Source organism: Amblyomma mixtum, chromosome 8 (assembly GCF_055824585.1).
Source record: "Amblyomma mixtum isolate Tamu chromosome 8, ASM5582458v1, whole genome shotgun sequence".
NCBI lineage: Eukaryota > Metazoa > Arthropoda > Arachnida > Ixodida > Ixodidae > Amblyomma > Amblyomma mixtum.
The window spans coordinates 78,127,101-78,153,663 of NC_143019.1; the positions used below are offsets into that span (position 1 = coordinate 78,127,101).

At 47.3% G+C, this 26,563-nt stretch overlaps 1 pseudogene; it reads left to right on the forward strand.

Moving 5' to 3' along the window:
* The first annotated feature begins 504 nt into the window (after positions 1 to 504).
* LOC149333109 (uncharacterized) lies at positions 505 to 18,524 on the forward strand (annotated as a pseudogene).
* Positions 18,525 to 26,563: the final 8,039 nt, after the last annotated feature.

Here is a 26,563-nt window from a genome sequence, read left to right on the forward strand (position 1 = left end):
AATGCATCAAAATTGTGATGAATGTGTGCCTGCTCAAAGATATTGAGCAGCTTTCAAGCAACGCACAGACATTATCTTTGGAAGCATTCCATTTGCTGCTAATACACTTCGCTCCAAAGTCTGTTACATACACTGAAGGTGTACTGAGAGCCAGGTACAGTACATCTGACTTTGCTGTCTCATAGTGAAGTCTATGCAGGATCAGAGCTTTGTCAGGCAGTTAAAAAATTTTTCTTCCTTCGCAATCTCATTACAGTGTGAGATTGGACGGAATGAGGTTTATTCGCGCTCGCAATAATGGCGGCCACTCCACAAAAGACGAAGATGAGTGATAATGAATAACAGATGTACAGATGAAGACGAAGGTAGCACGACGATGGATATGTACAGATGAAGATGAAGATCGCGTACTGTTCTTACACTTCCCTCACTGCCGAAAGCGACCGGCCTGGGCGCAAGTTATAGCGAAGTGGGGCGACGGGCAAAGGGCTTTAAGAGCGAAACATGGACGATCTCTACACCACGGCAACGACGGTCACTTACAGGATTGACAGGGGCAATGCAATAGTTCACAAGGGACGTTTGTTTGAGAAGGGTCTACAGACCACTAAGGCGACTGAGGAATTTTTCGCACAAGCTGGAGGTTCGCACCTGAGCCACAGCAACACTTCAAAGCCAGGGAAAAAAAGGACACAGCATGGCGGGTGAAGTCTTAGGTGCTTTTGCGGGAGGTTTGCACGAGTCAGTATTCAGCCGGGCAATGGTGCAGCAGTAGGCAAGAAGGGAAGTGATTTTTCATGGAAGAGGGCGGAAGAGGTTGGAGGGGGGTTGGTGGGGAGATGCAGAGAGGAAAGATGCTTCGAGAGTGAAGCTAGGTGGGAACCCATACACAAGAAAAAATGGCTAAAAGCTGGTTGTGTTTTGCAATGCAGTATTATAAGCAAAGGTAACAAAAGAGAGCATGGTGTCCCAGTTGGTGTGGTCACGCTGGATATATGTGAACAGCATATCTGACAGCGTGCAATGAAAACGTTCTGTGAGCCTATTGGTATGGGGGTGATAGGCGGAAGCAGTTTTGTGGACAGTTCTAGAAGCATGAAGAACTTCGGCAAGGACGTTTGAGAGGAATGACTTGCCGCGGTCACTGATAAGGACACGAGGGGCATCATGGCACAGAAGAATGGTATTCAGGAAGAAATGGGCAATTTCAGAAGCAGAGCCAGAAGGAACTGGGGCTGTTCCGGTGTATCTGGTTAAGTAGTCGATGGTGGTGACAATCCAATGGTTTGCTGATGGAGTTAACGGTCAAGGACCATAGAGGTCAATTACAACGACTTTGAAGGGGGAGAAAGGACAGCGTAGAGGCTGGAAGAGGCCCGCAGAAGCCGACGTGTGGCACGTTTGCGCCGTTGGCAAGGGATGGAAGAGGCAAAATATTTGCCAACAGAGGTGGAGAGGCCAGGTCAAAATAAACTGCTCCTGATGCGGTCATATGTTTTCTGGAAGCCTAACTGGCAGGCCATGGGGTCGTCGTGAAATGCCTGCAAAACTTCATGGCCAAGAGAACGGGGAATGGCAGGTACCCAGGAGTGACTGAGGGCGCTATAACTGCACCACAGAAGAATGTCTTCGACCAGTTTGTGGATTTCAACTGGAGAAACCTGACATAATGAGGTCGAGCAAAAGGAAGCCGACGTCCTGAAGACAAGCACTGAAAATAACGTTCTGCCAAAGACACACGTGGTTATTGCTGCAGTTAGGGTCGAACCAATTTCATCGCCTTTGCCTTCATCTTGAATGAAGAGAAGGCCTTGGAGAGTTTTTTTTGTTGAGAGCATGGGTTGCTCCCAGCAGTGCCAATAGCCCTGCCTTTGAACCCACTCTGCCACGGAGGACTTCACATCTCAACAATTATAAGCGATTGCAGAGTCCAATGCTCCAACCATGGCAAGCCAAATTTGCATGGGCTCTGTGGCGATGCCAATAGAAAAGCATCCAACCCAATTCCACTGCGGCATTAGCCATAAAGAGCTCTTCCAAGAAAATGGGGAAGCTCTCCTTCATGGCGATCAAGCCATAGCCAGCTCACCGGTTCACAGTTGTGCATCAAGACTTTTTGCACAACCACGAGCAGGCTCTGCACTTTGCTATGACCACTGGCAATAACTACAAAACAATAAATCTAAAGAAAGACAGCACTTTTGAGGGCAACAATGAAGGTGTAAGATAGCCTGGCAAGGCTTCAAGCCAGCAAAACTGTTGAAACGGTCTTTCACACTGCTCCAAGCCAAATCATTCTAGCATGTTCACTGAGTTATCTCAGTCTTAAAATTGCCTCACATGTCTGCGGACTGTATGGTTCAGACTAAGCAAACCGCCCAATGGTCCGAAATGAAGCAACTGGCCACGTGTCTATGCTCATGAGCAGTCTTCAATCGACCATGTTCGAGACGCGTGGCAGAAAGCTTCGCAGACCGAGTTCACTCCTCATGGTAAGAATGCGCAAGACTGAGGTGGAAGGAAGTGGTCATTGATTTGTGGCTACCACTGTACACAGCTGCTATGTTTAAAAGATTCATGAAAAAAAATTCAGGGGCATGGTGCAATTGAGCACAAGTCACTTTGTGCACTGTAACTGCAGTAGTATGCCACACTCAGTTGCTTTGCAATTACTTCTGCCAGCCACGAGTGGCGCCTGTGCCTGCATATTCTGTGTTGAGGGGTATGGAGGATCTTAAGCATTCATGTCCAACCAAAGAGCCAGCATCCAGTTACACAATAACACTTTCACTGCACCGCAACCGAGTGCAATAAAAAAATATTCACAGAAGAGAGGCTTTTGAGATCCTCCATGGTGAGAACAAAGATCTCTCGAGATTGTACAAGCGGCATTGCCAAAAGCAGCGAATATGCTCAACAAAACGACTGGATATGCATGAAAGTTCTAAATAATTTATAAGGACAGCCGCTACATTCAAACCTCCAAGAATATCAACAGCTTCTGCCTGAGCCGTTCAGAATCAAAGTAGATGGAATTCCGATATGTGGTACGCCACCCACTCTCAGAATGGGCGATTTTGACCATCATGTAGGCCAGCCTTAAAGCAGAGAAACGGAGCTAGAGTTTGCCTGATGCCTCACTAATTATTAACTGATTGCTTAGCCATTATTTATAGCCTACTTACAAGCACAGCAGAATCACATACATCATTTCCCATCTAGACTCGCACCCAGTTTGTCGGCAGCATGCCAACTCCTTTCCTCCTCTCTTGCCAGTGCGATCGGCAGTGATCCTGGCATGTTTTGTGTGCTAGCTTGGTTCTTGGTGTGTTTTTGTCCCGTTTTTGATCCTTTGTGGATTTATTGCCGTGACAATGAACTCAAGATCAACTGGGAAGCATTGCATCATCTTTAGATGCAACAACTACTCAAAGTACAAATTAATAGAAACATGCGTAGCTCATGGCCAGCTGCGTCATCACTGTGGTTTCAGGTCTTTTCAGCTGCCTCCATTCCCTGCCGACGAAGAGCAGCGACGGCTTTCGGTTGCAAACATTAACGGAAAAGACTTCCCGCCTTCTTTGTCATCTTGGGTTTGCTCGGAACATTGTCATTACACCACAGTATCCTCTTCAGAGCACTATTCATGCTTTGTGGCAATGGTTCAAACACGATGACAGTCTGAATGCTTCCATGGTACCGAGCTTCCAAAAAGCTACAGTGACCTGGCATACAAGGTCGATAGTTTGCGTCCTTTCCACTGTTTTAAAGTATAAAGAACCAACTAGCCCGCACCTCTACCCCTATAGGTACAAGAGGCTGCTAACACTGCATAGCCAGACAAAACTCTAATGCAAAGCCTCAAAAAGGCAGATGGAGTCAAAATAATAGAAAACTGATTCCCTGTACAAGGCAAAGTCTCTAAACACAACAGAAAAGAGCAACTGCAAAGAGAACAAGCTGAAAATGCTTGTTCAAGAGCTTTAACGACAACACCTGTAAAATGAGTAGCCTAGGATGAGTAGCCGCACAACAAAGCAGGGATGCGGTGAAAGCATTAACAGATGGCTGAAAAGATACACTGAAAGTGCATTTCATCAGTGCTGCCGAAGTAGTAATATGATTTTATATTTTTCTTTGTTACGGATACAGAAAGACAACGACGTCCCAAGCATTATCAAGCAGAAAGCAGTGGCAAAAAAGGTTAGTTTATGAACTTGCATTCTCAGAATCCTTCATCCATGGCTGAACTTAACAATTATTTGGCCAAATGTTCCTTGCTTCGAGTTATTGCAATCAGCTGAAAGAAATTACCTCATAGGCAAAAGTTTTGCTTTAGGCCACTTCATATATTGCAAGAGTACAACCAACCTATAATTTATAAGGGTGACTTGCATGTCCATAGATAATGCTGTTTTCCAACAAGGCTTGCAGGTCATGTAAATATGCCTAGTTGAAGAAACTCACCTGGCAATGGTACGAATGTCAACGTGATGTAACTTACAGTGTGCACCAACAGCCTTCAAGGAATGTGGGGGAAACACTGCAGCAGAGCAAGCGTAATTTATTAATGCAAGGTTCAGTCACTGGAAAAGGACCACAGAAAAATTTCAGTGCAATAAGAGAAGAGAATTTCGTGCTCAACTTCCACAATCCGCCACCTGCCAAGGAAAAAAGGGCAGGCACGTGCAGCTGTTATTGCACTGCAGTAGCAAGCAGACAGAGGAAGCCAGAAACGCACTGCCCAGAATAATAAGTTGCCCACCGGCCGCAGCAGCTGGACCAAGATTAGACGACAACGCCAACCTTTAAAACAGCAAGATGAATGATCAGAGGACATGCTTGCTTTCAATGAATGGAGAATAGAGATAGAAATCATGGCTCACACTCTTCGGCGAACATCAGTGAGACATCATCGAGAATGTCTAATCCAGTCAATTCTATGGAATTATCACAGTGCTAACGAGCCGTGTGTTGCAGACAAGATACTAGAAAGGTTACTTCGCACAAATGCAAGTGCTTTGGCACATGATATGTGAGGCCATCTATGTTGACAGTGACTAAACAAGGAGCGAGAATGACCTGATGCTGAGGCAGCACCTAGAACAGCAGCAGCAAGGAAACCGAGCCGATGCTCAGGCTGGGCACTGGATAGGTGAGGTGAATGTTGTTCCACTTGACCAACATAATATAGCTACTAAACCACTGCGTTCCACCACAACGTGGGCAGTGACGGTGTGTGGCAGTGCTAAAACACGGTGCCTTTGTTAACAGATGAGCAGTGGTCAGTACTCCTCCACTTGCGACAAATGGCAGGCTGTTGGCCAAACCATGGATTGGTGGTGGTAGAGAGTCGTCAGCAGTGCAAATGTGCCACACATGTGATCCTGCACTTGACGGTGTATGGGTGCACCACAATGACCACTCCTGTGCTCACTGGTGTACTGCAGCATCATAGACTTGTTAACCAACGCAGCTACTGGCTAAAGGAGACTCAATCGGGCAGTGCAGCATGGCATGCCAAAAAAGCAAACATGCTATTGCATGCTGAAGAACTTAAAACAGCAAGGACACAGCAGCACTCTCAGAACATCATGAAATCTTCAAGGACCAGGAGTATCGTGCAAGCACAGAAGGGCAATCTACACTGCCAAGAAGTGAAGGGGCAGGTGTGATAGGAGTAGGGCAAGTTCTCAGCAAGCAAACATTGAAAACAAGACATGCACGTGACTCTGCACTTGTGGGCGATATCTGGCGAGCAAGAAAGTGCGCAATGATCTCGCACAATTTCACATAGCCCCCTTTTGGTTCCTCAGCACAGCACAGGCATTACAGAACAAGTGCCCAGAGCTATAGCCTACATATTGGGGCAAGGAAAGGCTGTTGGTCACTCACAGCTTTGTGCATCGGAGGACAGCAGTGAAAGAGGAACCACCAGCTTTTTTTAATGGCTAATAGCAACAATAAAAATGAAGCACCCACAAGACAATGCTGCACTATTGGGTAGTACAAAAAGCAAGGGCTGAACCAGCTATGCACACAGCCAAAAAAGTGACAGGACAGGACTGTGCATTTGTGTGACAACAGTTTCTCGGGCTTTATAAGCCCGATCGACCCACCATGAGTCGAGTGCTGCTCAGGAGTCGATGCACTGGAGTCTCGCCGGTCGTCGCTGTGCGAGAACAGTCGCATTGTGTTAGCTCTCGGCTCCCGTGCCGATGTTGTTCTATACAACGCGCTGTATATAGTGTATAAAACGTTTTTTCTTAATCTCACCGACGCCTGACTCAGAGTATTTGCTGCCACTAACAGAGCTGGCAGCACGCGGTCAAGAAATGGATGGCGAGCGCTACGGGACCACCTCTATGGTACAACAATGCTGAACACCTCAGTATCTCAGGAGATACTGCTTTCCTCCAACGCATGCACTCAAACAGATGGGAGTCACCACCAACACGCACGCATGCGGCCGGACTCTTGAAATCTTTCAACCTGCCTCAAAGGATGCCCCAGCCTCAGCCATCCAATGCATCCTCTGCCGAAATAAATAGGCTGATAGTCTGATAGAAATCATTTTGACACCAGTACATATGGCTGCACCTCGGGGCAATACTGCCGCAAACACAGCTGCTCCCAAAGATGCAACTACTAAATTCTTATTACCCCAAACTCTCTTGGAAAACTTGCGCGAGCTCCTGAGCACTGACAGTGTCTTCGGTGCACACCATGGATAGACAAGATGCCAGCGTGTCAGCCGAAACTACCAGCCAGCCCCTTATCTACAGTGCGGACTCGCCACATGCTGCAAACTGGAAGATACCAGCGGAATCGCTTTCACAAATGCGCTGTATCACATTGTGCAAGGAGCGACGACGACTTGGTGCTGAGGCCGCACTTAGAACAGCAGCACCATAGAGACCAAGCCAATGCTTTGGCTGTGCACTTGTTAGGCAAGTTTGGCTGTGCACTTGTTAGGCAAGGTCAATTTTCCTCCACTCAGCAACTAACATAATAAAGCTACTACACCCCTGAGTTCTACCACATTGTGGGCAGCGATGGCAGGTGGCAATGCTCAAAAACCATGTTATTGGTAACAGATGAACAGTAGTCAGTACACCTCCACTGGCGACAAGTGGCAGGCCGTGTGCCTAATCATGCACTGGTAGTAGTCGGCAGCTGCCATCAGTGCAAATGTGTTGCGCATGTGCTCCGGCACTTGTCGATGGTGTGTGGGTGCACTACAACGGCCATCTGTGCCCACTAATGCACTGCAGCTTCCTAGTCTTAAGAACACAGCTACTGACTACAGGGAGACGAACAGGCAGCACAGCATGGCATGCCAGAAAGCTAACAAACATCCAGACGCTGAAGACATCGTACACATGCGGTACCTAACACCCTGCAAAGACACGGCAGCACTCCCGAAGTGAGTCTTGAAAGCACTAAAGAACAGGAGTACTATGAAGCACAGAACGACTCTGCACTGTCGAAAAGCAAAGGGGCAAGTGTGGTGGGAGCAGGGCATGCTCTCAGCAAACAACCGTAGAGAACATGCCGCGCATGTGTCCCTGCATTTGTTGGCGATGTATGGCTGAGGAAGAAGGCGCATAAATGCGTCACTGAATTTCACACAGCTCCCAACTTTTCCACACTACAGCACATGCATTACACAACAAGTACCCACAGCTGTGGCCTACATATCAGGACAGGAAAAGATTGTTGGTCAATGAAAGCTTTGTGCATCACAGGACAGCAGTAAAAGAGGAACCACCGGCTTTTTTATGGCTAATGGCAACAATAAAAATCAAGCACCCACAAAACAATGCTTCACTATTGGGCATACAAAAAGCAAGAGCTGAACAAGCTGTGCATGTAGCCGAAAAAGAGACAGGGCAGGACTGTGGATGTGTTTTACACCTGGAGGTGCAAATGCATAAGCAAGTATCGTCTCTCCATTTTTTGCAAGCAGAAGCAACAGTATGCTATGCAGTAGTAGGTCACTTAAAGGGAAGCTGAAACGGTTTTTTGAGAATTCGATATTATTCAAGAATTCGAATCTATTAAGCTTCTAGATAAACCATGCAAAGTATTTTTGCACTAGCATTTAGAATGGTGACATAATCGTCGATTAAAACTGCGACTATGTTTAGGCTTCTCCTCACTACGTTGAAGGAGTGCGAGGAAACCCGGCAGTGACGTCATTGTTGCCGAAATTTCAATGTGCGCTGCTTACGCCTGCATGCTGCTGTGCGTCGTCAGATGGCGCCAAACAATGCATTGTGAGCTTCACCTTCGATGGCGTCGGTTTTCTTTTATGGACTAACCGTTTCTTCGCTGGAAACGTAGTGCCTTCATACGTGACGTCATTATCGGGGCCTCTGCGCGTCGCTGTGCACATCAGAGAAGCTGAACGCCGACGACGACTTTATTCGGCGATCACGCCACCATTTCAAATACTAGAGCAAAACGATTTCGCAGGCTTCACCAGCACATTTCGCACATTCGGCAACCTTAAACTCATCGAATTCTAAAACCGCTTCAGTTGCCCTTTAAGCACATAGATGCTGTGAAGTAATTGCAGGCAGTGCTTTGTACTAGACATGACGTGGCACAAGCTGGCGTAAATCTGAATTCAGGAGCTCCAAGCACAACTTAGGCAGTCAGGAGAGAACAGTTGTTTGCGACCCTTGCGAGAGTTACGGCAGCAAACAAAGGTGTAGGCTTGGAGAGTAGCCCTCCATCATGTTATGGTCCAGCACAGTGCTGCTGGGGAAAAAGCAGGAAATGAAACTTCTTCATAGGTACCACACTTAAGACCCAAACAAAAAATTCACAGTTGGCTTTGAGCAGTAGAAAAAAGGACTCCACAGAATGCGTAATCGAAAATTGAATAAAAACCCGTTCGACTTCAACAAAGACAAAGCTGAGGGAAAGTTTCCGTATATTTGCATTACTTTCATTTGGTGTCACACAGGACCATCCATTATGAGGGGAAGAAGCAGTCGGCCGAAGCAACATTATAATAGAAGACTGCCAGCTAAACTAAAATTTGTGTTTCAGCCTTCTCGAAACTCATGCAGTGAAATCACAAATATAGGAGAGGCTGAGAATCACAAAGCCGGTCCCGAGCTTTTCATGCGGCACTAGAAAAAAAGTGTTCTATAACCTCTACTGAAAAAAAAATGAACTTGATCTGAGGACTTACAAACTTACAAACATCAGCGAAGTTGTTGTCAGGAATACGAGGAAACCGATCATATTTCAGGACATCAGAAACCTGAAGTATACACCAGTCGAAAAAACTAAAGAACGTCGCACACCATGGCAAGTTTTTGCGGCATGAATTACAACAACTCACTTCTGAGGACTTTGGCTGGGGGTTGCATGTCAAAAAAAAGTAGCTATGGAGACTTGCTACAGACATTTTGCTTCAATCAAAGCACATGAGTCAGTAGAAAAGTACCCAGAGGCATTTTTCTTTCATGAAACTTATAAAGCAAGGAGAAAGGAGTATGTTTAGCACTATGCTCTTTGTAAGAATGGAACAAGTCATGGCAGGCCTATATGTTATGCATTTGTTTGGTGAGAGACAACTGGAATCCTAAAATTATTCTTCGACATTCTTCAGCAGTTAAATCCAGTTAATCAGAACTGCTAGGGTGTAGTGATGAATGAAGATTTTCAATGATAGTTCCCGCACATTGTGTATATATTCCAACAATAAATAAATCACGCAAAATTTAAAGGTGGGACAATAAAATTCCCTCGAAATTTTATGACAAGTACGCAAACATTTTTAATTTCCAAGAAGCACAGAAAACCAAGCTCAAAAGAAATAAAGGGGTTAAAGAATGCTCAACATAACACTATGCTCAGCTTTCTTTTATTCTTTCATTGGATTTCTTTTATTCTTTATTCTTTCATTTCTTTTATTGCAGTGTGGCGAAATGTTTTAAAAATGGAAATATGGATTCATTTTTCAAAAACCCATACAACATGGTGCGCAAACACACCTCAGGCTACATGCAGCATACAAGTGCTGCCCGCCGTTTAATATCCCAGTGCATGCTGAACTCCTCTGCATCTGGGGGACCACTACTACCCTTCAACACATGGGACTCAAATAGGTGGGAGACATTACCGACTCGCATGCGGTCCAACTCCTGAAATCTTTCAACCTGCCTTGGAAGATGCCACAGCCTCAGCCATCCAATGCATCCCCTGTGGAAATCAACAGGCAGACAGTTCGATAGAGATCATTTCCACATCGGGACACACGGCTTTCGACCACGGCAATACAGCTGCTCCCAAAGGTGGGACTACTAATTCTTTATTGTCCCAAACCTCTGGGAACACCTTCATGAGCTCCTAAGCTTGAGAGTGTCTTCAGTAGATGCCATGCATTGATGAGATGCCAGTGCGATGGAGGTCATTATGAATCTACCACTTAATCACAGCGCTGGACGGCTGTGTGTTGCAAACTACAAGATACTCAAAGGTTTAATTCTTACTAATGAAAGTGCTTGGGCACATGATACACGAGTCCATTAATGTTGTCAGCGATTCAACAAGGAGAGACGACAACCTTATAACAGGAGCAGCACAGAGACCAAGCCGACGCTCTGGATGGACCCTGGATAGGTCAGGTTAATTTCCCTGCACTAAGCAACAAGCATAGTATAGCAATAACACCACTGCATTCTACCATGACGTGGGCAGTGACGGTGGGTGGCACTGCTAACACACGGTGTCACAGGTAACAGATGAACTGTGGTCAGTAGGCCTCCAGTGGAGAAAAGTGGCAGGCCGTGTGCCTAACCATGCACTGGTGGTGGTAGGAAGCCGCCATCAGTGCAAATGTGCCGTGCATGTCCTCCTGTATAGCTACACCACAAGGACCACCGTACTGTGGTCCTTTACCTTTGACACTACTTTGGTCTTAACGCTTTGTTCTTCACCTTTTTTCCATGTTTCTTGTTGGTCATCTCGTATCACTCATGCGTTTGTATCGTTTTCAGTGTTTAAGAGTTGCTTGGTCATAACCGTTTTAGTGATCTTTGCTTTACATTTGTTGGGTTTTTTCGGATAGCCATGATAGTATGTTACGTGGTTGCTATCGTGCTTCGTGTGTTAGATATCTTACAGTGATCTTTTCTACTGCCTGTGCGTGATTACACAGATGTTACGGCGTATTGGCTTACATAAAGGCGGGTCTGGCGCGAAATAAAATTCAGTTACAAGTTGGCGCTGGTCCTGTCGTGTTTGTCTCTATTTTGTCCCCGTTTTTTTTTTCCGCCGTTTTCCTCCTGAATCATGAACCAACTAGCCCAAACTAGAGTTCTTGTACTGTGCCCACTGGTGTACTGCTACATCCCATACATGATAACAATGCACCAACTGGCTACAAAGAGACTGAAACAGGCAGTACAGCATGGGATGCCAGAAACAGAACATGCATTTGGATGCTGAAGGCCTCAAACACAGCACTAACTCACTGCGAAGACATAGCAGCCCTCCCAAACTGAGTCTTGTTTAAAGATCAGGAGCAACATGAAAGCACAGAAGGGCACTCAGCACTGCCAAGAAGTGAAGGGGCAGGTGCGGTGGGAACAGGCCATGCTCTCAGCAAGCAAACACTGAAAACAAGACGTGCACATGACGCTGCATTCGTTGGTGATGTCTGGCCGAGCAAAAAAAGTGCATAAAGATCACTCAATTTCGCACAGCCCCCTTCGGATCCTCAGCACAGGCATTACGGAACAGGTGCACAGAGCTACGGCCCACATATTGGGGCAAGAAAAGGCTGCTGGTCATTCATAGCTTTGTGCATCACAGGACAGCAGTGAAAGAGGAACCACTAGCTTTTTTTTATCGCTAATGGAAACAATAAAAATGAACCACCCACAAAATAATGCTGCACTATTGGGCAGTACAGAAAGCGAGAGCTGAACCAGCTGTGCATGTAGCCGAAAAAGGGACAGGGCAGGACTGTGCATGTGTTTTACACCTGGAGGTGCAAATGCATAAACAAGTATCGTGTCACCACTCTCTGCAAACAGAAGCAACAGTATGCTATGCAGTAGTAGGCCACTTAAGCACATAGGTACCGTGAAATATTTGCGCGAAAAACTTGTGCGAGCTCCTGAGCATTGACATTGTCTTCAGTGCACACCATGCATAGACAAGATATGAAATTAGCCAGGACAGGTTACCCCTCGCACCTTTTGGTTTCTGTTGCCAAGCAGATGAAAAAGCACCTGATGCAGGCTAGGCCCGAGCAGCAAGATGAGGCAAAGAAACAAAAAGAAAGGAGGCCGGTAGTAGCAATACCGTATATTCACAACGTTTCTCATCGCCTGAAGAGCATAGGTCGAAGAGCTGGCGTGAATGTAGTGATGACTGCTCCTAACAAACTCAAAAGTCTGTGCAGACGAGTCAATTCCGACCCGACCAAAAAGAAGCAGGGATGCACGATAAAGCATCGAACACCCTTTGTGGAGTGCACCGAAGGCCTTGTTTATTCGTTGCCAGTGGCATGTGGTAAACAATACATAGGGCAGACTGGTAGGTGCATGAACGAAAGGCTACTAGAACACAAAACTAATTTCGAGCAAGCTTGCCGGAACCTGGGAATTCATTGCAGAGATTGCCCTTCAACAAGTTGTGCACCTGTTTTCCAGAAATGCAAAGCTTTGGCTAATCACAAAGACCAGTTAGTCAGGGAAATAATCGAGGCAGCTTCGATAGCGAGTCTGCGCGACGATTGTGTCAGCACGCCGTCTGTTGCTTTGACTAAGAAAGAATTTGAAATATTAAAAATGTGATTATAAATCTCTGTGATTATTTATCTTATGTTTTTTTTGGACGCTTGAACGATATGGTTGTGACGCATTTGTTGTGTTTTTTTTGAGGGGGAAGAAGGTATAAGAAGCAGTGTTTCTTCGAAATAAAAACCAGTTGTAAGTCAGCGCTTGTCTCTTGTCCCGGTGTTTTGCGCTGTTCCGTCACAAATAGACAAGATGCCAGCGTGTTGGTGGAAACTACCAGCCTGCCCTTTATCCACAGTGTGGACTGCGCACATGCTGCAAACTGGAACATACCAGAGGAATCCTTTTCACAAATGCCCTTTATCACACAGTGAAAGGAGTGACGACGACCTGGTGCTGAGGCAGCACTTAGAACAGCAGCACCACGGAGACCAAGCCAATGCTTTCGCTGTGCACCTGTTAGGTGAGGTCAATTTTCCTCCACTCAGCAACTAATATAATATAGCTGCTACACCACTGCGTTCCACAACAATGTGGGCAGCGACAGTGGCTGGCACTGCTAGAAAACCGTGTCAGTGGTAACAGATGAACTGTGGTCAGTACCCCTCGAATGGTGACAAGTGGCGGGCTGTGTGCCTAACCATGCATTGGTGGTTGTCGGCAGCTGCCAGCAGTGCAAATGTGCCGTGCATGTCCACCTGCACTTATCGACGGAGTATAGCTGCACCACAATGACCACTGTACTGTGCCCACTGGTGTACTGCAACATCCTATACATGACAACAGTGCACCAACTGGTTACAGGGAGACAAACAGGTAGCGAAGCTTGGGATGCCAGAAGCAGAACATGCATTTGGATGCTGAATACCTCAAACACAGCACTAACACATTGCAAAGACACATTAGCCCTCCCAAACTGAGTCTTGAAGGCTTTAAAGACCAGGAGTATTGTGCAAGCACAGAAGGGCAATCTGCACTGCCAAGAAGTGAACAGGCAGGTACGGTGGAAGCAGGCCATGCTCTAAGTGAACCAAAAAAAATGCAATGTTCGTGTGCCTGCATTTGTCAACAATATCTGGGTTAGTGAGAAGGCTCACAGAGGTGTCATTCATAATTTGACACAGCCCCTAATGCTCCTCTGCCTAGCACAGGCACCATAGCACAGGTTCCTAGATCTATGATGGCCTATATATTGGGGCAGGGAAAGATTGTTGATCATTCGCCGATTTATGCCTTAGGAGACCGTAGCAAAAAAATTAACCAAGAGGTTTTTTTTATCGCTAACGTCAGTAACCACAATTCTGCACTCGGTTATGAAAAGGCCCGCAGGAGACACCGGACAAAGCCATCAAGCAGTGAAAGCGTCGTATTGAACAAGCGACGGTGTTGCACATGAAATTCTTATGGGGCTGCATCACACGCATGCCGAGACTTCATACATGTGCAATCTGTGGTGCATAGAGATGTGGAGTTCAGAAAAAAAGAAAAATAGCGGGAAACAAATATTTCTTTTTCAGCGCAGTTTGAACAATTGGTCACACTTGCCATGTGAAAAAATGCACAGAAATAAAGCAGACGCAACATGCAGTGCAGAACGTGAAACGGAAACACCGAAAAATCAGTGACCAACCGCCATTGACATTTCGTAAGGTCATCTCCATCATCAGCGACGCTTCGTTGTCTGGGTGTAGTTTCTCATGTTTTGGTGCTTGTTACTGTATTTTACTGTCCATCGTACACCTATGCGTAACTGTTGCAAAAGTCCTTTTTAAAGCCGAGTGGAAGTGGATTCTGTAATGGCATGGCCACTTTCCAAAGTGTGGATGCACTTCACAGTCGGGGAGAACGTTTGCACGAAACAGGGACACGCAATCTAAGTACTGCAACAGCGGCAACACTTTTCCCAATGCCACTCGTCTTTCCAAACACACTACTCAGTGCATGAAATACCCAGGACAGGAACAAGCCTCTCGCAGCCCTTCATGTACCAGTCTCAGTTGAAGTGAAGCCATGAGTGCAGTAAGCACCACAGCGTCAACGAGTGGAAGGTTACTAAGTTCATCGATACGATAACAATTCAAGCATAGAAAAACACCGACAAGGCATTGGCAAAAGCGATATATGTTTCCAACTCTGTTTACTCTGGTTACAAATGAATACTGACAGGCTGCATTTAAAGTTTGAACAATTGGTCACACTTGCCATGTGAAAAAATGCACAGAAATAAAGCAGACGCAACATGCAGTGCAGAACGTGAAACAACAATTCAAGCATAGAAAAACACCGACAAAGCATTGGCAAAAGCGATATATGTTTCCAACTCTGTTTACTCTGGTTACAAATGAATACTGACAGGCTGCATTTAAAGCACTCAGACCTGCTTACAAGCCCCCCAAGCCAGCACAGATTGGCTGGACCACTGCTTGACGCCGAGTACAAAAATTCTATTGAAAAGGCTTCATGCACCACTTTTGTCATTGATGGCTGGACAAATGTTCAAGGAGAGTCTCAATAAACTTTGTACTCTGCACACCTTTGCCACTGTTTTTCAAGCCAATGTACACCCTGTTACGACTCAGCTTGAGACCCGCGATGATCACGGTGGCGGACTCAGCAGCGGAATTTTCGAAAGGTCGTTTGACCCCAAGATGACCCCACCAAAAAAGGATGACTAGCTGGGAAGTGGCTGATGGAGCTCTTCCCATGCTTGGCTCGGTGCGAACGACCTTCCCTTCGGTACCCCGCAAGAAGCGACCGTCGATGGTCAGATGACAGGGAAGAAGGGATTCAACACGTCCGAGAGAAACCGGAACGAATTGGAGGAAGCCGGTGCAGGTGCAGCTGCGGCGCCAGCATGCCTACGCCACACCTGTGTTCGATAGACGCGTGCTGCTTGCAGTGATGTTGCACCACAGTGCGAAAAAGCTGCGGACTTGCGTTTCCTCCTCGCCAGTTCCCACACATGGATTCTGCAACAGGTGCCTCCGATTGCTGTGCCGATCTGTGCGTCGTGGCGAATTGGCCACCGCCTGAAGAAGGGGCGGAGCCTGATGGTATTTAACCGGCACCCTAAGTGAGAACAAACGCTCTGGGCCTTGGTGACAAGGCTCATCCAGTCGGTTGACGCTATGAACTCTTAAATTTTGATTCTTTGCTCTTCTATTCTATTCTACAGTATGTAAGTAAGTGTCTTGAAAAGTGCCATTAAACCGCTTGTTTTTCGTTTCCCAAACTCTGAAGCTTCAGACTTCCCTCATCCCGGACGAGCCCCCATGGTGATGCAACAACTGGCCATGCTATCCGACTTATGATAACTGGTGGCAGCGGTGGGATGCTGTTACCTCGAGCCGTGACAACCCGCACCAACAGGCATGCCACGGCCCATATGAAAGAAATCTGTAGTTTGGAATCGGAATCACCAGGTAAAAGCGCTGGTGACACACAATGCCAGCAACATGAAAGCAGCATATCCTCTCATTATTGAGCGATTTCCTCACGTTAAAGCGACTGCATGGTTGCACCGCACACTTTCTCAACCTGCTGATGAATGATCGTTATTCTTGACACAATCCATGATGTGCGTAAGCAGGCGAACAAGAAAGCTGGGCTATTACTACATCCTCTAAGGAAAAAAAAACAGTGTTGAGAGAGCACCATCTGCTCGGTCCACGACCTCAGTCAGGGCTAGGCCTAGTGGCCGGTCTGACACTCTAACAGGGTCATCTCTATAGTTGATGACAACACTTGTTTGGAATTTTTTGTTCTAAAACTCTTCCCATGACTAAGGATTTCTGCGCAAAGTGATGTCGGTGGCATGCTGTAATTTGGCGGCGGCTGTAATTTGGTGGCAACGCCAAGGCTAGCAGACAACCAGGCCTGCACTCGACAATTCGTTTTGGAAGCAGCCAGTGCCAAGCTGCACTTTGAACCGACACTGCACGCGGGCGCGGAACCACTGCGGAACTTCACGGAACTAGTGCAGCGAGCGCAGCCAAATCAAAGAAACCTTGTACGAGCACGTACCATGGTAAAGCGGGTATTAACCTCATACTCATCGGAGGCCCACACACCGGGGAATGTTATGGCTGTTTCACATGATGCGATTGTTGCCGCAGTGCAGTGCGATTTCTGCCAGTGTGCGACAGAAATGCGCCTCGTTCTTGTCGCAAGGCCACTGCGACAGAGTTTCAACAAGTTGGTCGCACAGTCGCAGCGTCGGTGCAATCGCAGCAATGGCCACAGTAGTCAGCCAATAGGAGTTCAGCGACATGACAGGAAATTACAGAAGAGAAACCATTGAAATTTGGTTCCAGCATTATTTTGACTATCCTCTGGCTCTGGAAAGGCACGCCGCAAACTTCTGCTACGATATCATGCATGTTGTTCAATGAAATTTTGATCGGCGAGATGGAGAAGCGACCACTTCTGTGGAACGTTTCATTGAATGACTATCACAAGATGAACAGCAGCCACCTGTGGAAAAACAACTAGATGTTTTGAAGAAAATTGATCAATCAGATATGTACTTATGCTGTTCTCAATTGCTTAGAAACCACCTTGCATTTCGATTGGCAGGCGCTGCCACTCTCTAATTGGTACACGGGCGCCTTGCATTTCGCCTGCATCGAAACGCGGCCACCACGGCCAGTATCGAACAAGTGTCCTCGGGCGCAAGCCGCGCGCCCTAAAAGTGAACCACCGCTGCAGGGCAGCAACTGTTGTAAGCGTTGAGCTAAAGCTTTTGTAATATGCCAGCATGTGTGTAAAACATTACTGCACAAAGCCGTGCGCTATTAAATGAAGCTCTTGTGTTCGCATTACAGTCTGGTGTCTGTAGCTCTGGCATGTTAAGCATGTTTTAATAGCGGTAGTTCCAGTTTTCTAAACGCAAAGAAAAATGCTTTCTCCTGAACCTGAACTTTGTCGTTTCATTACTATGTAGTAACAATAGAAGAACTTCAAGCACGGTGGCGCAACTTAAAGGACTCGTTACGCAGGAAACTGAAGGAATTGAAAGACTGCACACGAAGTGGGTCCAGCGGCAGGTCAGTGAAGGCCCGGTGACCCTACATGGAACACACGAAATTCATGCAAGACATCCTGGAACCACATCGGTAAGCACCCAGATACATGTATTGCCTAGTGAATAACGTATTCCGTGACGAAGACGAAAATCCCATTAAATGAAACCCAGTTTCATAATTTCATTTGTGCAGCTAGAGTCACCTGCTGAGCTTGATCGTATGCTTTCATTTACTTATTGCCTCTGTGACAACCTGCTTTACTTGCAGTAGTCATGGCAACATGCAAGCAGAACACCGTGAAAGCTTTGATGAGGAGCAAGCACCAGGGGATGATACCCAATTTGAAATGTACCCAGCAGAGGAAGCCCCGCAAGAGCTAGCTTCACCTGCTGAACTAGAGCCTTTTGAGGCTATATTTGCTGCCCCCGGTGTGCCCCATGTGCAAACAAGCACACAGAAGCACCCACACAGCACTACACCAAGGCCACATCAACTTGCAGCTGAACTGGAGGCAGGAGATACTAGGATTGATGCTCTTAGAACCACCTTTGCGGCTCAGCAGTCTATGGATGACGTCACACACTTTCTATTGTCGCTGCACCCAGCAATGTCAAGGGTGCCAGAAGAAATGCAAAGCGATCTGAGGATGGAATTGCTACACACAGTCTCAAACTATGCTAGAGGTGTGTATCTTGCCAACCTGCTTGTTGCAGGTGTACAGACTATGGAATAAGATTAGAGAGCTTTAGAATAGGAGGACTCAACCGGTTGGAGGAATAGCAAAACAGCGCTTAGCCAGTATGCATGTGCAGAACAACTGTGGCCCTCAGGTAACTGTTCTGCGCATGCACACTGGTGCTCAGCTGTTCCCGTATCCACCTAACCATTTGTGTCCCCCTATTCTAAACCTCCCCGTTTGCTTCAATGAAATGTGTACTGTGGTCACTGTGTTCATATATTATTTGACATGTATTGTTTGGTTTGGTTTGGTTTATGGGGTTTAACGTCCCAAAGCGACTAAGGCTATGAAGGACGCCGTAGTGGAGGGCTCCGGAAATTTCGACCACCTGGGGTTCTTTAACGTGCACTGACATCGCACAGTATTGTTTCTTCTTTTATTACATATTTTGAATACTATGGTAAGATGAACTTAATAACAACAGCAGTTGCCCTCTAGTGTGCGGCGTCCTGTGTAACTCCGCTAACGTTAACAACAGTAAACTAAATCATCATCTTAATGTTTTACTATATCAAACAAGCCACAGGCATCGAAATTAGTTTATCATTTCGTCTAGTGGTTGGCTTCTCTTTTAGATAAAGAAAAGCTTTAACAACAAACTGCTCCTTTCTTGTGGTGGAATTGTGTTTGTGTGCAATGCAATTAAACTAAAATGAATTTTTTTAAATTCAAGACATGCCTCCTGCAATTGCTAGACTGTGTGGCATGTATTTTTGGCACAACTGTTGGTGTCTGTTTTTGTGGCTTAATGTTGTACTGTTTTTAATATCACATTTTTTCATACACATGGCAATTTACCTGTGCTTTTATTTTTGTTCCTCTGTCATTGTAATAGCCTCCCTCCCACTGTAATGCCATTTAATCAGCTGTGGGTACTGTGATAAATAAATTACTTAAAATTAGCTAGTGTGCCATTATATCAAGCAAACGTGCCATTATATGAAGCAGTAAGTTGTTTCTTTGTAACACGTATGTGTAATAAAGATGAAGTGTGGCAGGTGCGCTGCACGCACTCGTGCGCACGGGAGGAGAGGAGACGACGAAGTAAGAGAATACAGATCGGCTCGGCCGTATGCTACGTGTACTGTTTAATTGCTAATTATCATTACTTACGATACAACATAAATTGGCAACGAGGATGCTGTTTTAATTCAGGACCTTGACGCGGACTGCTCACCATCCGTCATGAGCTTTTCTGGGCTTCAGCCACCACCGCCCTTCCTGCCGACTCCTGGTCGTCCTGCCCTTCCATGGGAGCAATGGGAGCTGGCGTTCCGTAATTATATGCTGGCCTCTGGTGCCTCTACTCTGGGCGCGGACAGGCGGAAGGCCATTCTGCTGAATTGCATTGGACTGGAAGGTCAGCGCGTTTTTTATACATTGGCGTGGCACCGTCGTCCACTCCAGCGCCTACAGCTGCTGCATCGCACTCCGGTGATGAGGCGCCCCGCCTTGACGAATTTGATGCTGCGATATCCATACTGTCGAAGCACGAATCGTCCGTGAATGTAATCTCTGCACGTCATCGCTTTCGCCGTTGAGTTCAGGCTCCAGGAGAGACAACGGATGAGTACGTCGCTGTCCTTCGCAGCCTTGACGGCGACTGCGGGTTTGGGAACATGGCGGACGATATGATCAGGGACCAGCTGGTGGAGAAGACCTCGAATTGACATCTGCGCGAGCGCCTACTCATGGAAGGCTCTTCCTTGACTATGCCGCGCGCCGTGCTCCCTGCTCGACAGTGCGAGCAAGCTTCCCATGAAGCCAGGGAATTGGCTGAGGAGGTGGCTCCAGTACAGCGTGTGGGATGCGAGCGCAGATGGAGACAAACACCACCTCAGGCCCATTGCTGCAAGTGCCAAAGTCAACCATTGCAATATGCTGCCGCAATACCAGAGCGCATGTGCTACCGTTGCAGTTCTACGGCCCACCTGGCGAACAACCCTGCATGCCAAGCCCGCAACCGCAAGTGTCGTCGGTGCGGCATGATGGGCCATTTAGACTCTCTCTGCAAGTCGTCCGACCGTCCTGTTTAAGTTCAGCAAGTTGCAGATACTGCTAACACATCGTCTTCGACACAAATGTGTCTTCGATGTTCCGAAGCTCACTTTGTGGGGCACGTTGTCAGCGGTGAAGGACTGTTTCCGCTTTCTTCTGCCATCAAGGCAATTACGAAGGCTCCGACTCCATCCAACATCAGTGAGCTTCGCTCCCTCCTTGGACTTGCAGGTTTCTACTCCAAGTTCATCCCGCATTACTCCGACGTTGTTGAGCCTATGCGCGCCCTACTTCGTGGAAGTGACTCAGCCTTCACTTGGACCGCTGCTGCGGATTCAAGTTTCACACTACTGAAGTCCACGTTGACGTCATGTGACGTGTTGCATTTTTTTGACCCTGCCCTTCCCGTGGTCTTAACGACTGACGCTTCTGGATATGGCCTTGGGGCGGTGCTTCAGCAAGACAACGGCCATTCTCTGCAAACTGTTGCATTTGCCGCCCGTACCTTGACGCCCCAAGAAAGAAAGTACTCTGTTGGTGAACGTGAGGCCCTAGCTTGCGTTTGGGCGTGCGAACGGTGGCACGTGTATTTGTGGGGCCGGCCTTTTGTTCTACGCACCGACCACAGTGCACTTGTCACTTTACTGTCGACGAAAGGAACGGGTCATCGGCCGTTCGAATTTCACGTTGGTCGGCTCACCTGTTGTGCTACAACTATACTGTAGAGTACCGTAAAGACAATGCCAACTCTGTTACGGATGCTCTGTCTCGCCTTCCCTTACCGACCACATCTTGCAGTGAGCCCAGCGAGTTCGACGCCAGTGATGACGATTTCGTCTGTCTGCTATCGCCAGCCGTGACTCTAGAAGAGCTACAAGAGGCAATCATCAGTGACGCGGCAGTTGCTCAAGTCATTCAGTTTACATCTGCGACATGGCCAGGCAAGAAATCCCTACCGGAGAACCTCAGGCCATACTATCTCCTGCGCTCGGAGCTGTCCGTCGTGCAGGGCGTCTTGTACCGAGGTGACAGGCTCGTCGTTCCCGAAAGTTTGCGACGACGTCTCATGGACATCGCGCACGAGTCACACACCGGAATCAGCCGCACGAAAAGGAGGCTGCGAGAGCTCTACTGGTGGCCGCGAATGGACGAGCACGTCAAAGAAATGGTACGGACATGTGTCGTGTGCCAGTCCTGTGACAAATCGGCTCGTCCGATGGCAGCTCCTCTGCAACCTGTCGCCTTCCCAGAAAATCCTTGGGATAAGGTTGGCATTGATATCGTGGGACCTTTAGACCCAGCTCCCAGTGGCTGCCGCTTCGCGATTACTCTCATAGATTATTATAATAAGTGGCCAGAGGTTTTCTTCGCTGATACCATCACAACTAAAACAGTTCAAGAATTCCTGGTAGGCCTCTTTGCTCGTGAGGGTTACCCTCAAGAGATTGTCTCTGACCACGGACCTCAATTCTCATCGATGGCCATGCAAATTTTCCTTCGCGAACAGGGGATACGCCATTGCTACTCTTCAGTGTATCATCCCCAAGCCAATGGACTTGTTACATTCAATCGAGTGCTTAAGGCTTATATTCAGCTGGCTCTGTGCGACCGACGTGACCTACGTACAGCTATTGTGGACTACCTCGGTGTCTACCGCTGTACGCCACATGCCACGACAGGAATTGCACCAGCCGTCCTACTTCATGGCCGGTTGCCCCGCACAAGACTCAACGTCGTAGGACTGCCGGATCAGTGCTTCTCGATTGATCCGACAAAAGCGCTTAAGCTTTTGCGGTAGAGGCTTGAGGAGAAGCAAGCGCAGTACAAGCTTTATGCGGACCAGCGGAGTGGCGCCAAGTGTCGTGACTTCCAGATTGGCCGGTACGTGCGTGTTCGCAAGCCCACTGTACGAGGCAAACTGTCAGCTCGGTTTTCGGAGACTCGGAAGGTTGTGGAGCAGCGTGGACCTGCATCTTATCTGCTGGATGATGGGCGAGTGTGGCATTCGTCCAAGTTTTCTGCGGTTCATCCAGAAGTGGTTAAGCAGCAACTGTCCTCCCCAACTCCAGTGGCCCTTTTCGCTGATATTTCGCCGCCTATCAACGGCAACAGAATGCCGCCGCTCAGTCCACAGTCCGGAACTGTGGTACAGGGTTCATCTTCGGACGCACTTTCAATCCATCTGATGCCGGCCACTCAAGCTAGCTGCCCGGGCCCTTCATCGCACCTGGTTTCGCCCGCTCCGGAATCGGCAGCCGCTCCTCAACCCTCGTGTAGTACATCCACAGCGGCAACTGCGGCTTCACTTCCTGCGCCGCCTCGCCGAAGTACTCGCAAAAAGAAGCAGCCCGCATGGTTCAAAGACTATGACATTCACTAGACATTTTTTTTTAAGTGCGGCGGAAATGTAATAAAGATGAAGTGTGGCAGGTGCGCTGCACGCACTCGTGCGCAAGGGAGGAGAGTAGACGACGAAGTAGAATGCAGATCGGCTCGACCGTATGCTAAGTGTAGTTTAATTGCTAATTATCATTACTTACGATACAACAGTATGTTTGCACGGTACGCCTCTGCTTATTTGCCTACGCACCCACAAGCAATGCATGTTTAGGTGCGGTAGAAAATATAATCGAGAAAAATAGAAAAGCTACAGTGAAACCTCGTTATAACGAAGTTAAAAAATCGGAAAATAGTTCGCTATATCAATAATTCGTAATATAAAATTTCGTAGAAAATACATGCAAGAGCAGCAAAATTCAATCAGAGAAGACACAGCAACTCGGAGGGTTCTTACTTGGGTCACGTCCACTTATTTAGGCGCAAAGAACTGTTATCGTGGCCTGCATTTTTGTGTTGATCGCGTTCCGTACCACACCCTGTTCCACAGCTTGCAAACACCCAACAAGGGCAAACCCACTGCCTTCAATAGCACTGCAGTGGCGGCGCTGTAAATCCAATGCAGCAAGCGCTTCTTGTGAAGTCGGAATGTTCTCATCGTCTGCAGGGTCAGCATGAGCTTCGTCTGCGGGATGTTCGGAGACTTCTCCAGCGATTTCCACGTCCATCAGTACAGCCGTGGTCGCTGTGATGTTGTCGCCACCTACAAAGTCTGCTACAATCATTGTTGCGGGCATGTCACCAACAAGACGCGAAAAATCGTTCCAGGCCTCATCGAGCTTGCGGAGCTCTGCTTCTGCTTCGTCGGGATCGTCACCAACGTCACTCGATGCACGGGCCTCTGCTGGAACAAAACCTGCTTGCCGAAAGCAGTTGGCAATCGTTCCGCCTTTCACGCTATCCCATGCTGCTTTAAGCATCTGGATTTGCTCCCAGCAACTCAATCTTTAAGTCCTGCTTCATACGAAGCCTCACGAGAAGAGCGTCAATCAGTATCCTCTTGTAAACTGCCTTGAAGGCCCGGATGACGCCTTGATCTAAAGGCTGCAGCTTGGCCGCAGAGTTAGGCGGAAGAAAGGGAACTTCAATGTTATTGAGAGCGACATCTGTGTTGTGTGCAGTACAGTTATCAACGAGGATGCACACTTTGCGACCCTCGCGCAAAAGCTCGCAGTCCCAAGCATGCAGCCACTTCGCGAAAAGTTCAAACGCCATCCAACATTTTTTGTTGGAAGCATACTCTACAGGGAGTATGCGGCACCCTTTCATACATCTTGGGGTTTTAAATCTCCCGATGACGAAGGGTTGCAGCTTCACCGTGCCGCCCATGTTGGCGGCAAGCAAAACAGTGATCCGGGCATTTCCTTGCTTCCCGCCATGGCACGGCTCTCCACGCGGGTCAAGGGTATGCCGGGTAGCATCTGCCAAAATAGGCCCGTTTCGTCCGCATTAAAGATGTCCTTGGGCTGATATTTTGCAAGGATTTGTGGCCACTCCTCTTCCAACCACTTTTTGATGCTCTCGCAGTTAACCGTCTCACTTTGCCAGAGATCGTTTTGCCTACGATGTCATAGCGTGCCTTGAACCTTTGTAGCCATCCGAAGCTGGCGACGAAGTTTTCGGCATCGAGGATACAGGCAAAGCCTTTCACTTTTTGTTGAAGCATCGGTCCCGACACCGGTGTTTCGAGCTCTGACATCCAAAAACCATTTGTAGAGCGCCTTCTCCACATCGCTCAACGCAGGGGGCCGAAGACGCTGTGCACTTGTCCGTGTGGTCTTTTGTGCTTGTGCCTTGATGACAGCTTTCTTCAGAATGGTACTCAAAGTGCTTCTTGGGATGCCAAATAAGTCCGCAAGAACGCACTTCTTTTCACCGCTCTCCACACGCTGAATTATCTCGAGCTTGGTCTTTAACGTCAGTGCTGCTCTTTTTTTCACGTTCACCACCATCACAGCACTATGCACGCCCGCACACCACACTAGACACGACCACCGACGCAGCCTCCACAAAACGCTACGACGGCCATGCCACAGCTAATACTAAAACGCAAAAGACGCAAAAGCAACATTGGATCTCACCGCTGCCACCACTGCTGAAGCGGCGCTGTCAGCGATTGTGAGATGCATACGATTTCTTTGGCTGTCAACTCGCAATGCCGACATGGCATCTGCGAGGTAGTCCGGAATGTTTGCTGCGCCGCATAACACACTTGTAGTGCAACGAAGCCTGCCTCCTGAGGTAGTGCTTGGCGCAGCGATGTTTGTTATATCCATTTTATGCCGAACTGCGTTCGCTACAGGAAGTTAAAAATACGTGTGTTTCACAAAAATATTTCTAAAGAGTTCGATATATTGAATAATTCATTATATGCGTGCTCGTTATATCGAGGTTTGACTGTATAAACAATGTGATTATATAAAAAATCAAGTAAAAGGCTAATTATAGCTATAGGCCAGGATGATCTTAACAGAAGTGTTGCCATGGATAAACATTGATAAATACTCAAGGAATGCAATGCGCAGACATAAGAACAGCATTCATAGCCACCGTGAAGGAAAAAATTCAAGGGTTTTTAAAGACTTTCAAGGCCCTAACAAAGAATTTTCAAGGACTTGAAACAAGACTGTGAGATCATAGAAAAAGACAACATGCTTTACAGCAAGGAAGCACATCTTTTACTGCACACAAGCAAAAGTAGGCACATTTTACACAATCAAATGCTAACTAGCTTCTTTTCTTAGATGTATTGCACACACCCACAAAAAGAGGCCCACTATTAAACAGCGGACTCGTGATTAAGTTCCTGAAGCTTTTCCTTCAACTTGTCATCAATTTCTGCAAGCTCCAGGGTCTTTTCTTTTGAGTGTTGGACTTCACAATGAAGGTGATGTTGCTCGTAGCTTCTGCCTGCTCAACATAGTTGTCAACACAAACTGTTAAATCGGCAATTGTTGCCTCCAGCTTCCACCTCTTCATCTTCACGCTGTGTATTTCTTCTTCAATGTGGCTTCTCTTCGATGCCTTTGACTGCTTGATCGCTTCTTTTTATCCACCAATTAGGCTCAACAGCAGTTGTGTGTGGCCAAGACTGATCTATGCAACTCCTTTGTTATTACAATGTTCAGGATGCCACCAGCCTTGCTTACTGCATCGTAAACGATTCTCTGCGACACATGTGAGATCTACTTCAGGTTTTTGACAGAGACGTGGCGGTTCACACTGAAGCCTTTTTCAACAGTCGCCTGCCCGTGGCTCAAAACAAGAAGTCACACAACTTTCCACAAGTGCTTATAGGATGAGTCAACCTTCAAGAGCCCAAGGTAGAACTCATCTAGGCTAAAGTTCCAGTATGGAGAACCAACTAGCCAGTCACTATGTTTAAGTAAAATTCTCAAACTGCCGCAGGTTGTGTATCTTCCCTTGCAGAATTTCTGTGTATTCACCTAGTACCGAATTGCACTCATGCTCACCGAATCGTCTCACTGCAATGAGCACGTCTAATACTTTCTTGAAGCCTGTGAGGCACTCATCTGGCTTTGAGGTGACTTTGCGAGGGTCTATTAAAGACAGGCTCCTAACTAGATGGTACGTCGGCGGGCTCTTTCAATGGAGCCTTTCAATGGACATCAATGGCT